At 41.3% G+C, this 17561-nt stretch overlaps 1 protein-coding gene across 3 annotated transcripts in view; it reads left to right on the forward strand.

Annotated features, from left to right (window-relative positions):
* The window catches only part of nup93 (nucleoporin 93), a 163248-nt gene that overhangs the window by 1648 nt on the left and 144039 nt on the right, over window positions 1-17561 (forward strand). Inside the window, exon 1 of one of the 3 annotated variants that reach the window (XM_073069828.1) lies at window positions 14695-14710. The exons of the other annotated variants lie outside the window; for them this stretch is intronic. The gene's annotated coding sequence lies outside the window, so the exon portion shown is untranslated. Of the gene's footprint in view, window positions 1-14694; window positions 14711-17561 lie in introns of those variants that run through there. 3 annotated transcript variants of the gene reach the window in all.

Genomic DNA, 17561 nt, shown 5'->3' on the forward strand with positions numbered 1-17561 from the left:
TACTCACTGTACACCCATGATTGTGTAGCCAAGTTTCCATTGAACTCAATATATAAGTTTGCTCATGACACCACAATTGTAGTGTCATCTCGGGTAATGATGAGTTTGAGTACAGAGAGGAAATTAAGAACCTGGTGGCATGGTATGAAGACAATAACCTATCCCTCAACGTCAGCAAGACGAAGGAATTGGTTGTTGACTTCAGAAGGAGTAGCGGACTGCATGACCCCATCTACATTGGTGGTGCGCAGGTGGAACAGGTCAAAAGCTTTAAGTTCCTTGGGGTCAATATCACAAATGACCTGACTTGGTCTAACCAAGCAGAGACCAGTGCCTTTACTTCCTGAGAAAGCTGAAGAAATTTGGCCTGTCCCTTAAAACACTCACTAATTTTTATAGATGCACCGTAGAAAGCATTCTTCTCGGGTATATCACAACCTGGTATTGAAGTTGTCCTGTCCAAGGCTGGAAGAAGTTGCAGAAGATCGTGAACACAGCCCAGCACATCACACAAACCAATCTTCCATCCTTGGACTCACTTTACACTGCACGCTGCTGGAGCAGTGCTGCCAGGATAATCAAGGACACGAGCCACTCATCCAACACAGTTTTTGTCCTTCTTCCCTCCGGGAGAAGGTTCAGGAGCTTGAAGACTCATACAGTCAGATTTGGGAACAGCTTCTTTCCAACTGTGATAAGACTGCTGAATGGATCCGGATCTGGACCGTACCTTCCAAATATCTGGACCTGTCTCTTGGTTTTTTTATACTACCTTATTTTCTGTTACCTATGTTTATTTATGATTTATAATTTAAATTTTTATTATATTTACTATCGATTTGTACTCCAGGGAGCGCAAAGCACAGAATCAAATATAGCTTTGATGATTGTGCGCTCTAGTATCAATTGTTTGGGGACAATAAAGTAAAGTACTGAGATGCTTTACTGAGGCAGCAAGACGTACGGAGTTCCTACAGGGGAGGCTGGTCTCCATGATGTGCTGAGCTATTTGCACACTCACTCACTTGAGAAAACAGAAAACCTACAGCACAATACAGGCCCTTTGGCCCACAAAGCTGTGCCCACAAATTACCTAGGGTTACCCATAGCCCTCTATTTTTCTAAACATAATATACCTATCTGTCAGTCTCACAAAAGACCCTGTAGTATCTGTCTCCACCACCATCTCTGGCAGTCCATTCCAACTACTCACCACTCTCTTGCGTTTTACCCCTGACATCTTGTCTGTACTTTCTTCCAAGCACCTTAAAACTGCTCTCTTGTGTTAGCTATTTCAGCCCTGGGGAAAAAGCCTCTGACTATCCACACGATCAATACCTCTCATCATCTTATACACCTTTCTAAGCTCCATGTATCCAACCAGGAGTCTCTTAAAAGACCCTATCGTTTCCACCTTCACCACTGCCACTGGCAGCCCATTCCACACACACTGCATAAAAAAAACTTACCCCTGGCATCTCCTCTGTACCTACTTCCAAGCACTTTAAAAATATGCCCTCTCGTGTTAGCTATTTCAGCCCTGGGAAAAAGAGGAATAGTGCTACTGGTATCTACTATAAGCCCACTGACTCTCACAGCTATCTGGACTATTCCTCTTCCCACCCTATCTCTTGCAAAAATGCCATCCCCTTCTCACAATTCCTCCATCTCCGCCGCATCTGCTGTCAGTATGAGGCGCTTCATTCCAGGACGAAAGAGATGTCTTCCTTTTTTAAACAAAGGGGCTTCCCTTCTTCCACCATCAACTCTGCTCTCAAATGCATCTCTCCCATTTCCCGCACATCTGCCCTCAACCCATCCTCCCGCCACCCCACAGGATAAGGTTCCCCTTGTCCTCACCTACCAGCCCACCAGTCTCCAGGTCCAAAGTATACTTCTCCATAACTTCTGCCACCTCCAATGGGATCCCACTATCAAGCACATCTTTCCCTTCCCCCTTATGCTTTCCGCAGGGATCGCTCCCTACGTGACTCCTTTGTCCATTTGACCCCCCCCCCATCCCTTCCCACCGATCTCCCTCCTGGCACTTAGCCTTGTAAGCAGAACAAGTGCTACACCTGTCCTTACACTTCCTCCCTCACCACCATTCAGGGCCCCAGACGGTCCTTCCAGGTGAGGCGATTCTTCACCTGTGAGTCGGCTGGTGTGGTACCCCAGACAGTCCTTCCAGGTGAGGCGACTCTTCACCTGTGAGTCGGCTGGTTTGGTATACTGCGTCCGGTGCTCCCGGTTGGGCCTTCTATATATTGTGAGATGACGCAGACTGGGAGACCGTTTCGCTGAACACCTACACTCTGTCCGCCAGAGAAAGCAGGATCTCCCGGTGGCCACACATTTTAATTCCATGTACCATTCCCATTCTGAAATGTCTATCCATGGCCTCCTCTACTGTCAAGATGAAGCCACACTCAGGTTGGAGGAACAACACCTTATATACCGTCTGGGTAGCCTTCAAACCTGATGACATGAACATTGACTTCTCTAACTTCCATTAATGCCCCTCCTCTCCTCCTTACCCCATCCCTGATTTATTTATTCCCCCCTCTCCTTTTTGTTCTCTTTCTGCCCACCACTCTGCCTGTTCTCCATCTCCCTCTGGTGCACCCCTCCCCTTTCTTTCTCCCTAGGCCTCCCGTCCCATGATCCTTTCCCTTCTCCAGTTCTGTATCTCTTTTGCCAATCACCTTTCTGGATCTCAGCTTCATCTCACCCCCTCCGCTCCTATCATTTCGCATTTTCCCCTTCCCCTCCTACTTTCAAATTTCTTACTATCTTTTTCAGTTAGTCCTGATGAAGGGTCTCGGCCCGAACATCGACAGTGCTTCTCCCTATAGATGCTGTCTGGCCTGCTGCGTTCCACCAGCATTTTGTGTGTGTTGCAACAATAAAAAATGTTTTTTGTTTTGAAGCTCCTATCAGCTCCTATCCTATATTATTGTGGAAGTTAACAGGCCAGTGTCTCGGCCAGAAATGTCAACTGCTGAGTTCCTCATAGTGTTTATGTTCAGTATTTACCGTCTCTTTACCTATACTGTAATAAGTATAGGCCTTGTTCAACAGTTCTTCAAATCTTAATCCCTGTAATCAAGCCCTTGAATCTTTCCTACGTTGCTTCTAATGCAAGCGTATCTTTTCTTAAATATCATTGCAAAAACTATGCATAGATCTGTAGCTGAGATTTCATATATGCCCTGTAAATTTATAGCAAATTTTTCCTGATTTTTATGCTCAATACCTCTTACAATAAAGGTCATTAATGCAATACCTGTGAAGTATGAAGAGAATAAAAATATGTGGGTGCTGTGTGACCAAAAATGGGTCATCAATTGTTGCAACGCAGTTTCAGTGATTTAGTTTGATCCTGCCTGAAATGTTGTTTTCATGGAGTTCTCCCTGTGACCTGGATCCTTGCTGGTAAGTTAACAGGCTCCTATAAATTGCTATTGGTTGTAGGTTGTGGCAGAAGAACAGGACAGTAAATGGGTATGAGAGAGAAATTAGGTTACTGGAGATTTACTTACCACTGTTAAAATACAATGTTAAGAAATAGTTTAAAGCATTCCAGAATCTCTTTCTTAGTGGTCATATATTAGGTCAGTCTGTGTACTGCATTTTATATCGCTGTTAACACCTTCCCTGAGATTTAACTGTTCCATATTCCTGATATTTGTATTTCCCACCTTGACAGCTTTGCCCATTTACTTCCCATTGTTAAAATGCAATGTTAGGAAATACCTTAATCTACTTGTGCCTTAAAACAGTCACCTACAGTGCACAGAGAATGTCGAACCATAAACTCAATAAACCTATTAAAATCCATAGTGAAAAACACTTGGTATCTTCTCAACTTCAGTGCACGGTTTGTAGCTCACACAATACTGGAGGAACTCAGCAGGTCAGGTAGCATCTGTGGAAAATATCAAACAGTTAATATTTCTGGCCGAGACACCCCCATCTGGACCACAGGTTTATAACTGAGATTTCTCTAAGCCATGTGCAATTAACCCAAATTCTCTACAGGTTTGTGAATTTCTTTTACCATCAGTTTTGATGATAGTTTCATAAATTTGGTCAGTACTTTCTTTTGTAATTTACTGTGAATTGTTGGGTGCAAATTAACAATGCACCAAATTATACAACAAGCTCTTGAGTAATGTGCAAATTGGTCTGCATTATATTAAAATTGGCAGCTGGTTTTGATGTAACAGAAATATCAAAAATTTCAGTTGTGATGATGAATATTAGTAGATAATTAAATGATAGAAATGTGTGAATTTGAGAAAATACAGTAATAAAAATTATGTTAGTTTGGAACAAAGTAGTTAAGTGCAGGTGTTGCCCATTCAGCCTATACGACCATTTAATAAGATCATACCTGATCAAATTGTAACTTCAGTTCTGCAACCTTTAACCTCTTTGTTTATCAAAAAAAAATCAGTCTTAAAATATTCAAAAAAACTACTTCCATGGTTCTTTTGAGGAAGAGAGTTCTAAAGAATCATGGTCCTCTGAGAGAAAAATATCAGTGCATCTCTCATATGGCCCCTCATTTTTATACCCTCTCCCACAAGAGGAAGCAGGTTTTGCATTTCCTCTGTCTTCTCGTATATTGTTTATTTTAAACACATTGGTTCTCACTCTTCTAAATTACAGCTGATGAAATCTTAGCTTATCCAATCTTTTCCTCATTACCCTATTTGGCCTTCATGGGTATTAGTCTGGTATGCTTTCTATGAACTGTTATCATTACATTTATTTCGTAAAGTAAGGAGGTCAGTATTGTACCTAACATCCCAGATGGCCTGTATAACGTTAGACCTCTTTTGTATTCCATTCCTATAGAAATAAACTATTTTGTTAACATTCCTATCCATTTGGTGTATCTCTACATTAGGGAAGACAGATCCCTGTATATTTGAGTTTTATAATTTATCAATTTATAACCTTTCCTTCCATAATTTCAGTTTCAGATTTTCTCCACACTGTGTTCCCATTAACCAGATCCTACAGATCCAATAATTTTTCTCAGTATTATTGCTGCGATAATTAATATTCCTGAGGTTTTCCCCTTCATTTTCTTTTCGATGGATGTTTCTAGCATCCTCTTTAGTGAAGGCTGATGCAAAGTGCCTGCTCAATTAATTTTGTGTGCTATTCATATTTATTACAACCACTTAACATACCCATGTTTTGGTTTGTGTTCATGCTATTAGAACTTAGATGAATTGCCATCTTCTCGAGTACCTCTGTCTCCACACTCGTGATTGTATCTGAGACCAGCTCAAACATCAGCTATAAATTCACAGATGATGTCGCTGTTATTGTTAATATCTCATGGTGACAAGGAGGCATACAGGATGAGATGGATCAGGTGATTGACTGGTTGCAACAGAATCTCTCACTCAGCACCAACAAGAACAAGGATTTGATTGTGGACTTCACAAAGCAGAAGTTGGGTGGATACACACCAGTTTTCATTGAGGAGTCAGTGCTGGAAAGGGTGAACAGTTTCATTTGCTGGGCATCCACATCTTAAGATCTGTCTTGGTCCCAACATGCACACGGGTTTCTGTAATTCATTAGGAGTTTCAAGTGATTTGGTATGTCACCAAAGACTCTAGCAGCTTTCTACAGTTTTACAGTGGAGTGCTTTGACTGGTTGCATCACCCACCTGGATATGGAATCTCCTGTGCATGGGATTGTAAGAGACTTCAGATGATTGTAGAATCAGCAGCACTGTCATGGTCACTGGATCCCACCTTCTTTAAAATGTGATGCCTCAAGAAGGCAGCATCCATCTTTAAGGACCCTTGCCATCCAGCATCCAGGCATGCCCTCTTGATACTGCCTTCAGGAATGAGGTACAGGTGCCTCGAACACCCAGTCTTCATGGTTCCAAAATTGTTCTTCCCCTCTGCTCTCAGATATTCTGAACTGTCCATGAACAATACCTCTTTATTCTTGTTTTTGGCACTGACTTATTGAATAATTTATAGTAATGTTGTCTTTGCTCTGTGCTGCTGCCACAAAACAACTTAATTTCGTGTCTTATGAGTCACATGTGATAATAACCTTGATTCTGATGTCTAAATGCAGGGTTCCACACTTCGCTAATTGATTTTGTATGAGTAATTTAAAAGAATTGCATGTATTTTTGTCTGATTATAAGAATGATTTAGGGCTGTGTATTTAAACATAGAAAATGCTGCAAATACTCAGGCCTGATGGACAGCATACTTCAGGTTGTTTCCAACTATATATTTGATAACTTCTAACAATGGAACTTGGGACTGTAGCTGCCAAGTGTCAATCTTCCATTGAGCATTCCTGAAGCTTAATTAAGGGACTAATCTTTCTGAGGTAAATAGAAGGTATTAACTAGCTCCTTGCCAGCAGTATGTTTGAGGTATATTGTACAAGGAAACCTTTCAGTTTGGAGGTTGATTTGTAGTTTCTGGTGAAGAAAGTATATTTAGGCTGGTTAAAACCCATAATTGTTGAAGTGGATCACACTAATAGTTTAATAAGCAACTTGTTTTAAGAGTGAGTTGGAAAGAAGGAATTTAAGGCAAGGCACTTATGGATTTTTATGGAATCAAACAATACTTTATGATTGACGTGGGGGCTTCAGCGCTGGACTTCGGGGTGGGAGGTCTGGAATCTGACCAGCTCCCTCGCACGCTCTCCATCTGTGCTGGGTTGAGTGTTGAGCTAGCAACTTGACCTCGTAAAAAAAAAACCTGGAGAGGGATGGGCTCCGTCAGGTTTCAGATACCCAAGACATGCCATACGATGAACATCACACACCCCCTCCACCCCCAGTTGTTAATTCATTAGTAGTCCAACTGTTCACTGCTCATTGCTTTTACTGGAAGTGTTCATGCCATCTGGGTTGGAGACTACTCAGATGGAATATAAGTTGTTGTTCCTCCAACCAGTGTGTGGCCTCATCACGACAGTGGAGGAGGCCATGAGTAGGCATATCAGAATGAGAAATGGAATTAAAATGGGTGGACACTGGGAGATCCTGCTTTTCTGGTGGAGGAAGAGTAAGTGTTTGGCGAAGGGGTCTCCCAATCTATGTCAGGTCTCATCGATATACAGGAGGCCACACCAGGAGTGCTGAACACAGTATATGACCCCAACAGACTCACAGGTGGTGCCCCTCACCTGGAAGGACTGTTTGGGGCCCGGAATGGTGGTGAGGGGCAAGTGTATCAAGTGTTCCCCTTACAAGGATTAGTGCCAGGAGCGAGATCAGTGGGGAAGGCGTTCAGCACATAATTCTTCACAACTTCCGCCATCTCCAACGGGATCCCACCACCAAGCACATCTTTCCCTTTTATGCTTTCTACAGGGATCACTTCCTACATGACTCCCTTGTCCATTTGTTCGTTTCCATTGAGCAATGAAATTTTGTATGAAGCACGCAAACCATTACTGTTTTGTTGTGAAATGCTGCCAAACAGGTATTGAAGTGTTATTTGCTTCTGAACATTTTCACAAAGTGATTAAAATAAGTAAAGTTCTTGTTTGCTTTATCAAAGTATATTCCGTTCAAATGTTCAAGGAGCCTGGACAGTTTCATTGCCTCATTTGGGGGAAAAAAACACTTTTTCACACAACGAGCACATTGGCTGCTGTTGGTTGCTTGGTGCTGGAATAAATGGACATTTCAGATACCCCACACTATAGTGTCTACATTCATTTTTGCCTGGTCTGCTTCTGCCATTTCACTCTGGATTAACAACCATGGTCAATTGTGCAATATGTCCAACCTGAAGAACAGCGATGAATAAACGGGAATGTTGTAATGTCATCATAGCTCAGGCAAAACTCTGCCTGAAAATCCGTAAAGTGGGACAGCGATCTCTTATTTGAGCTGTGAGAAATGTGATCAAGATTGTTTGGAAGGCCAGGTTATGAACTTTACCCGTTGAATGCCATATCCTAATTTACAGGAATCACGATACTGTGATTAGAGTATGAGAGTTGTACTAGCTAACACTACTAAGTCATGGATGGCGATAATGTGCGGGCTAGGCCCAGAAATAACACCATATCTATAGTCCAGATTTCTCACGATACACCAAGTAAAGCAGTGTCACGTTGCTTTTCAACAACTATAATGCGCTTTGAGCAAAGTCTAAGGGAACAGGGGTCAGCAAGAGATGAGGTGATCACATGATCATTGTAATCAATGATGCATTGAGAATCAAATGCTTAAAATAAGTAATTTAATTTAAGCCTGTATTCCCTCAGCTGAGTTCCTTCCTTCGAAGCTGAGCATTCCCCCCACTGCCCCCTCTATCTTTATCGTCCCCTTAGAAACTCCAGCTGCCCTCAGGGGAGTGATAATGCTCACTTTGGAATCAACTGCTTTAAATTTTCCTCATCAAAGTGTCTTTTTAAACACTGTAAATGATTACTCCTCTTGCTCTATGAACTCACTATCCTCTGTTTATCATTTTCTCTCAAAACCCATCCTGATCTTGATTCACTCTTAGATCTCTAAACACCAAGGGTAGATTATATTTTTCCCATCTTTCCACGTTACTCTAATGCTCATTCCCTGAGCAATTATAATAGATTTCTGCTGCTCCTTTTCAGAGAAGACATTGTTTGGTAAACTTTTAAAGCCACAAACTTGTCATCTGATTTTAGATGTCAGCTCAGCAATTTTACTGAGTATTCAGGAATATACCTGGCAAGATGGGGTAGGATTAATCTGATGAATAGCAGTTGAGATGTAGAATTAAGACATCATTGCAACATGTCTTGCTTATCAGAAAAAAACACCAAGATTTATGAGCACAATTACAAGTTTGAAAGCTGTTTTTCTTGGAGCAATAGGAGAGGTTCATGGTGTACAGCTGTTAGGTGAATGGATCACTTCAGTGCTTTAGAAGTTTCTTCATTCAAATGTGACTTCTGAGATTGGGTGAAGGAAATGCTGGTTGATATCAGCAGGTTGTAGAGGGTAGTGGGAGGGACGGGGGAGGCTCAGTTAATTAGGGTGGCCAAGCTTTACAAAAATTTAAACATGAGAATTTGAATTCAAAGTATTGGTGAACTGAAGCTAATGAAGATCAAGGATAGATTCCAGAAACAGGTCATGTAAAGTCTATTCTCTTTTTCATACCTCTTGCTTTTTTAATTGACATATCTTTTATTAGTTTTGTCAAGCCTTTATATCTCTGGTCTCATTACTTGTATAGGGGTTTCATACGTATAATTTTAAACCTGTCTGGTGAAGCTTGTTTTCTAAGATCAGGATCTTCAGTGGTATATGCAGAAAATTGGATACAATAATATTTTTAATAGTCTGCCCCGTGGTTAAAATAGGAATGGTTCAGAGCTAGTTGCTTGTGTGTTTTTACATTCAGTCAGTTAAAATTTCATAATATTCCTGGTAGATGTAGTGTGACAAATGGATCAGTCTTCTACAAATAGCAGTCACAGAGATAAATAGTGGATTCTGGTTAATTGGAGCAGCTGTTTATTTGGGGAAACTCCTAAATATCAAAAACTAAATTGAGAAAATAGCTAGGATTCCCTTTGTTTATTTGGGACACTGTGCTACTTAATTAGGGCAGGAAACTGTTGCTGAACAGTTTCTCTAGTGACAGTTGCATGTGTTTGTGTCCAAAATGCAGTGAGTTTTGTCACTGATAGTGAGATATAAGCTGTGAGACAGTTTGGAACTGTCTTGCTCACTTCGGTTTCAAGCATTCAGGTTTGGAGATGCCAGAAATGGCTGGAGTGAAAATGAAACTATTTCACTCCTTGAAGTTGAGAACTATGAAGAATTTGAAGTATTGACAATCATCTTGAGTGTTACAATTAAAATGAAGATTTGGAGAATGGAGTCATCTAAAGCATTGTGTGAAGGCAGTCCATTATGTACAGTAGATGTGCTGACTTTTGTTCATTTACAGTTAATCATAAGAACATGGCAGATGAACTCACTATTAGGAACTAATACACAGGTGTTGTAGTAGAGGTATTAGTAGTGTTGTGGCGACCCACTTCCCAGCGCACTCGAACCGGCTCACAAAGCGGCGCGCACCGGCATTGAGGCCGGTCCCAAAGAGGGCGCCAAGCCTGCTTCACCAGCAAGGGGAAAAGCCCGCGCGCGGGACGGGACTGTGAATACGCGCCCCCTACAGCATTCCCGCCCGGGGAGGGCGGGATCAGGAAGGCTTTAAAGCGAGGCTGCAAAGTTTGAATAAACCTCTTTTGTAACTGCAGCTCACCGACTCCGTGTCGTTCTTGCAGCGCTGCGTGTAGCACACCACTACAGTGTTCGGATTTGTTTTGTTTTTCATTTACATACATAACTTGCATCCTGACAGTATTTTCTGCTCTTGAGTTGTGAATTAAGTGACTTGAAATTTGTCCATTTCTACTTGTCTTTTAATTTCTTGATACATTTTACAAGATTGCCATATGAAATATGAATTAGGACAAATGAAAAGTTTGGCATTTAAAAAGTGAAGTTTGCAGCAGAATTTCTTGCAAATCAGATTATCTTATAGAAATGGCTAGATGAGCAAGGACAATTCTTTCATAAGGGTAACCTCAGAATAAAATCGAAATTTACTGCATTTGTAGCAGCTCTAAAATTCCTCGTCTCTGAGTTCTGTGACTGAAGTGTACAAGATTCCATGACTTCATTTGCAGCAGGAACTGTCTTTGATTAGTCCACAATACTTTTTGAATCCTTCTATAATCCCATGGTTTTTACTTGGTTTTTTTTTGCACATTGATCTGTTAATGTACAGTAAAGAAAGATCATTTAATTTTTTGGTTAAAGGGATTTTAGCAAAGATGGTGGAATGGGATCGTCCCTGGCATGAACCCCGTGGGTGATATAGCCTCCCGTGTTGTGATGTGAGATAACACGTGCAATTTCTTACATTTTTAGAAGGTATTCCTGAAGATAAGAGAATAATTCAGGAGGAGGAGTATAGGAAACTGATACAGGACTTTGTGATATGGTGCAACTCAAACTACCTGCGTCTCAATATCACCAAGACCAAGGAGATGGTGGTGGACTTTAGGAGATCTAGGCCTCATATGGAGCCAGTGATCATTAATGGAGAATGTGTGGAGCAGGTTAAGACCTACAAGTATCTGGGAGTACAGTTAGACGAGAAGCTAGACTGGACTGCCAACACAGATGCCTTGTGCAGGAAGGCACAGAGTCGACTGTACTTCCTAAGAAGGTTGGCGTCATTCAATGTCTGTAGTGAGATGCTGAAGATGTTCTATAGGTCAGTTGTGGAGAGCGCCCTCTTCTTTGTGGTGGCGTGTTGGGGAGGAAGCATTAAGAAGAGGGACGCCTCACGTCTTAATAAGCTGGTAAGGAAGGCGGGCTCTGTCGTGGGCAAAGTACTGGAGAGTTTAACATTGGTAGCTGAGCGAAGGGCGCTGAGTAGGCTACGGTCAATTATGGATAACTCTGAACATCCTCTACATAGCACCATCCAGAGACAGAGAAGCAGTTTCAGCGACAGGTTACTATCGATACAATGCTCCTCAGACAGGATGAAGAGGTCAATACTCCCCAATGCCATTAGGCTTTACAATTCTACCGCCAGGACTTAAGAACTTTTTAAAAGCTATTATTAATGCTTTTTGAGATAGTGATGTAGATGCATATCATATTTTTTTACTGAGTTAAGTATTGTATGTAATTAGTTTTGCTACAACAAGTGTATGGGACATTGGAAAAAAGTTGAATTTCCCCATGGGGATGAATAAAGTATCTATCTATCTATCTATCTATCTATCTATCTATCTATCTATCTAATTGGCTTGCTATTCCATATCCCTTTATGCAGCCTTCTAAGTTTCCTGTCTGGCTGCTTTAATTTATTTCTACTTCCCCCCCCCCCCAAGCCCTATATTCATTTTTGTGACCCGGGCAATACAGCATTTATTGCCCATTCTAATTCCTTGAGAAGGCAATGGTATGTTGAGAAGACAACATACAACCAAGGAGCAGATCAGGAGGCACATTTTGGCAGTGTGCAAAAATAACAAGAATGTTGTCATGGATCATTTCAACTTCCCTAATATTGATTGGTATCTCCTCAGTGCAAAAGGTTGAGAAGGACTGAAATTTGTTAGGCGTGTGTCCAGGAAGGATTTCTGACACAGTATGTAAACCGACCTATAGAGAAGAGGCCATACAGGTGACAGATGTCTCACTGCGTAAGCATTTTGGAGACCTTGACCACAACTCCTTGGCCTATATCATTGCCTTGGACAGGGAAAGAAGCATACAGTATAGGGAAGTATTTAATATGGGGATGGTGAATTATGATGCTATGAGGCAAGAACTTGGGAGTGTAAATTGGGTACCGATGTTCCCAGGGACATGTACAATAGAAATGTGGAGGTTGTTAAGGGAGCACTTGGATTGGGGTACTGGATAGGTTTGTCCCATTAAGGCAGGGAAAGGATGGTAGAGTGAAGGAGGTATGGGTGATAAGAGTACTGAAGCATCTAGTTAAGAGGGAAAAAGGAGCATACTTATGACTGAGAAAGCGAGGATTGGACACGGTCCTAGAAAGTTGCAAGGTAGCCAGATAGGAGCTTGAAAATAGGCTTAGAGCCAGAAGGGGTCATGAGAAGGTCTTGATGAATAGGATTAAGGAAAACCCCAAGGCATTCCAGATGTCTGTGAAGAACTGGAGGATGACCTGAGTGAGCGTAGGACTGGAGTAGGAGGAGGTTGGGAAAGTCCTTAATGAATACTTTGCTTCAGTATTTACCAATGAAAGGGATCTTGACAAATGTGAGGACAGCGGAAAACAGGATGATATGCTGGAACATAATGACATTAAAAAACGGGAAGAGGCTGGGACACATTAGAAAAACATTTTGATAGGCAAGTCCATAAGTGTTGCCATGCTTCTGGTGCCAACATAACCTGTACATCTTTAGAATATGGAGGAAACTGGAACACCCAGAGGAAGTCTATAATGTCATGGGAGAACATACAAACTCTATACAGACAGCAATGGGTCGCTGGCTTTGTAATGGTGTTACACGAACAGCTATATATACTACTGTGCTGCTATGGGTATTCACCCCCAATCATTATGTATGTGATAACCCACAGCATTTTGTCAAAACTTCTCTGATTGTACCTCACAAACCCAGAAGCTCATCTGTACAGCCAGCCAAGTTTATCAGGTGAATGGAGATATCACCACTCACAAGCTTATTTCTAAGTGTATTGGTTTATTGTCACACGTATAAAGATACAGTGAAAAGCTTGTGCATGCTGTCTGTACAGATCATATCATTACATAGTGCATTGAGCTAGAATAAGGTAAAAATGAAGAATGAAGTGTGAAAGCTACTGAAGTGCTACACATGATCATAATGAGATTGATCATTCAAAGTAAATTAATTATCAAAGTACATATGTGCCACCATATACAACCCTGAGATTAACCTTCTTGTGGGTGTACTCAGTAAATCGGTAATAGGATCAATGAAAGTCCACACCAACTTGGGTGTTCAACCAGCGTGCAAAGGACGACAAACTGTGCAAATACAAAGAGAAAGAAAGAAATAATAAGTAAAAAAGCAATAAATATCAAGAGTATGAGATGAAGAGTCCTTGAAAGTGATCCATAGGTTGTGGGAACATTGCAAAGATGGGGCAAATGAAGTTGAGTGAAGTTATCCCCTTTGATTCAAGAGCCTGATGGTTGAGGGCTAATAACTGTTCCTAAACCTGGTGGTGTGAGTTCTGATGCTCCTATACCATCTTCCTGATGACAGCAGCGTGACCTGGCTGATGGGGGTCCCTGATGATGGATGCTGTCTCCATGCAACAACGCTTCATATGCTTAATGATGAGGAGTATGATGATCTGGGCTGTGTCCACTACTTTTAGTAGGATTATCCATTCAAGGACATTGGTGTTTACATACCAGGCTATGATTCAATATATTCTCCACCGCACATCTACAGACAATTTAGATGTCATGCTGAATCTTCACAAAATTCTAAGGAAGCAAAAGTGTTGCCATGCTTTCTTCGTATTTGTACTTGCGTACTGGGCCCAGAACAGGTCCTCCAATATGATAACAGAAGAATGTAAAGTTGCTGGCCCTCTTCACCTCTGCTCCTCCTCCTGAAGTCAATGATCAGCTCCTTGGCTGATTTTCCATCTCCCTCTATATGATTATTTGCCCTGCAACAGGGGTGTTGTCAGCAAACGTGAAGATGGCATTGGAGTTGTGCTAAGCCACATATTCATAAGTCTAAAGTGGGTAGAGCAGGGTGCTAGGCATATAGCCTTGTGGTGCACCTGTGTTGATGGATATTGTAGAGGAGATGTTGCTAATCTGAACTGGCTGGGGTCTGCAAGTGATGAAATTAGGGATCCAATTGCACAAGGACGAATTGAGGCCATTGTCTTGAAACTTATTGGTTAGTTTTGAGGGGATGATAGTATTGAATGCCAAGCTGTAATAAATAAAGAACATCCTGATGTATGTATCTTTGTTGTCCAGATGTTCCAAGGTTGAGTGAAGAGCCAATAAGTGGCATCTACTGTGGACCTGTAGTGTTGGTAGGCAAATTGGAGTGGATCCAAGTCACTTCTCAAGCAGGAGTTGATGTTTCATTACCAATCTCCCAAGATACTTCATCACAGTGGATGTAAGTGCAACTGGTGATGGTCACTGAGGCAGTTCACCACGTTTTTCTCTATCGTATATTGAATGTTCGGATATATACTGTTCAGTTGGTTGTGGAACTGTTGGGAGTGCCTGGAGTCTATGAGGCCACACTACGCAGGTGTTTTCAATGTATCTGAAGAAGCAAGGGTGAGGAACTCGGAGCACTCTCCTCAAAGTCTTCCATGTAGAAATTAGCAATAGCTGGTAACAAGGGCAATCCCATGGCCACTCCATCCATTTGTTCATTCAGTTTACGATTGAGGTGGAGAAGAATGGTTGCCTCCCATTCTGGGACATTCTAATATGCAAAGTGGATGGTAGCCTCTGACGGTAGTCTGTTGGAAACCCACTCACATGTATTCATAGCTCAACAATAAAAACTATCATCACACCTCCCAACATGGACTGCCTCGTAATGGAAGCCATTGAAATCAAACTAGAGGAAAAGAATTTAACAAAGACTAAAGTCTTGCTCCAAGTAAGAACTGGAATTCAACTGTAAACAAGGTGGAAGAGTGAAAATATGATTGGAGGAGCATTAACCAATCAGGAGGCATGAACTATGGGGGTATAAATACCACCGGTCTAGACATACCCACACATCATCCCTGAAGAAGATAGCATCGAAACGTTGGTTATTATCGATACCTGTGCCTGATTGGAAGCCCAAGAAGAATTTATTTAAAATACTTTAGGAATGAATACACCAAAAAAATTTAGCATCAATAATTTTTCAATATGATGAAATTAATTACCAAGTTCAATTTATACATGGAATAACAAAACTGATTTGGTGTGCAATAAAGCATAATTTGCAGTGCTTGTTAAACATTCAAAATAGTCACAGTTCTGCAAGAATCTGCAATGCAGTAGATTATAGCCAGTGCACAGTCCAATCACATGAACATGGGCCAAACCAGATATTAAATTCGGCATCGATTTCTTGATGCAACATACTCTATGTAGCACATCAGTTGCATTTGCCCAGCGGAGTAAAGAGAGCAAAATGCAGATCCTGTTCCAAAGTGAGCCTCTGGCAAATAAACAAATCTGTAATTATCAATTGAAATTGCACATGGGCACCTCAGTGTTCCTATTTCTTTTCAACCACTAAATTAAATAATGACAGAACAATCGTTTAAAGGAATCTGATTTTTGTTCTGAAAAGCCCACTTACTGTTTTTTTTAAATGTAGTAAATGTCAAGGTGAAATAGGTTGCACTCAGTGTGACAGTGTCTCTGAACTGCAAACTGTCATTTGATGGAGCTCATAATGCAGGATCTCTGAAGCAACATTTACCCACACAAAAAAAATTGCTGCTAGTCATTGCAGCTGGTCATTGCCTTCAGAAAGGGTACTGCACACACTCCTGTCTACAAAGTTCAAAGTAAATTATCAAAATGCATATATGTCACTATACACAACCTTTGAGGGCATTCACAGTAAATACAAGAAACATTATAGAATCAATGAAACTTGCAAAAAAACTGTGCTGTGCAAATACAAAAAGATATAATAATAATAAATAAGCAATAAATAGCGAGAACATCCTTGAAAGTGAGTCAATAAGTTGTGGGAACAATTCAGTGATGGGGTAAGTGAAGTTCAGTAAAGTTATCCTCTCTGGTTCCAAAGCCTGATGGTTAAGGGGCAATAACTGTTTCTGACCCTGGTGTTGTGGGTTCTGAGGCTCCTGTAGCTTCCTCCTGATGGCAGCAGTTATAAGAGAACATGGCCTGGATGGTGGGGGTCCTTGATGATAAATGATGCTTTCCTATATCAGTGCTCCATGTAGATGTACTCAATGGTGTGGAGGGCTTTACCCATGATGAACTTGTGGAAGTCGAATCTGGATAAAGTCACTCAGAGACCGTATAAGTACAAGCTCTTTCTTTATTCAAGGGGCTTACTCAGTTAGTCACTCAAACAGGGACAGTCTGTGACTGTTTCTGCCTAATCCACCAACTAACTCACAATTCCCCTTACAAATGGATATATTCGTTTAGATACTCCCCACACCTACTAAGCTGGAGTCAGACTTACCTATTGCTTGACCGTACTGAGAGACAAATTAGAGAATAGGTATAATAACCTAATACCCAAAAAAGACTGGAGCTGTCCTATCTCCATGCATGACTGCACAAGGAGATAAGCAACCTGAAACCCTAGCTAGCTACCTTCAAAAAGAAATATTGCTCAGCATTGAATAACAAAATTAGCACATCTGTTGATCACCAGCGGTTTCTTGCAGAAAAACAGGCTGCTATTTAACGAAGTGTTAACCCTTTTACATACTTTATCAAACTGGCCTGTATCTACTAATTTTGTAGGCTTTTCTGTTCATACCAGATTGTAACACAACCACACTTGAAGCTTATTGATTAGTTTTGAGGCGATGATAGTATTGAATACCAAGCTGTAGTCAATGAAGAGCATCCTGATATAAGCATCTTCGCTCTCTGGATGTTCCAGGGTTGAGTGAAGAGCCAATGAAATGGCATCTGCTGTTAACGTGTTGAAACGGTAAACAAAATGGAATGGATCCAAGTCACTTCTCAGGCAGGAGTTAATATGTATCACCACCAGCCTTTCAAAGCATTTCATCATAGTGGATGCAGGTGCTCCTGAGGCGATAGTCACTGAGGTAGTTTACCACGCTGTTTTTAGACAACACGGGTATAAGTGATGCCTGCATGAAGTAGGTGGGTATTTCAGACTGCTGAAGCAAGAGATTTAAGATATTGGTAAATTCTCCAGCCAGTTAGTCAGCACAGATCTTTAGTATTTGGCCAGGTATGCCATCTGGACTGGATGCTTTCCACTGGTTCAC

The sequence above is a fragment of the Hemitrygon akajei genome, chromosome 17 (assembly GCF_048418815.1).
Source record: "Hemitrygon akajei chromosome 17, sHemAka1.3, whole genome shotgun sequence".
In the NCBI taxonomy this organism is placed as follows: domain Eukaryota; kingdom Metazoa; phylum Chordata; class Chondrichthyes; order Myliobatiformes; family Dasyatidae; genus Hemitrygon; species Hemitrygon akajei.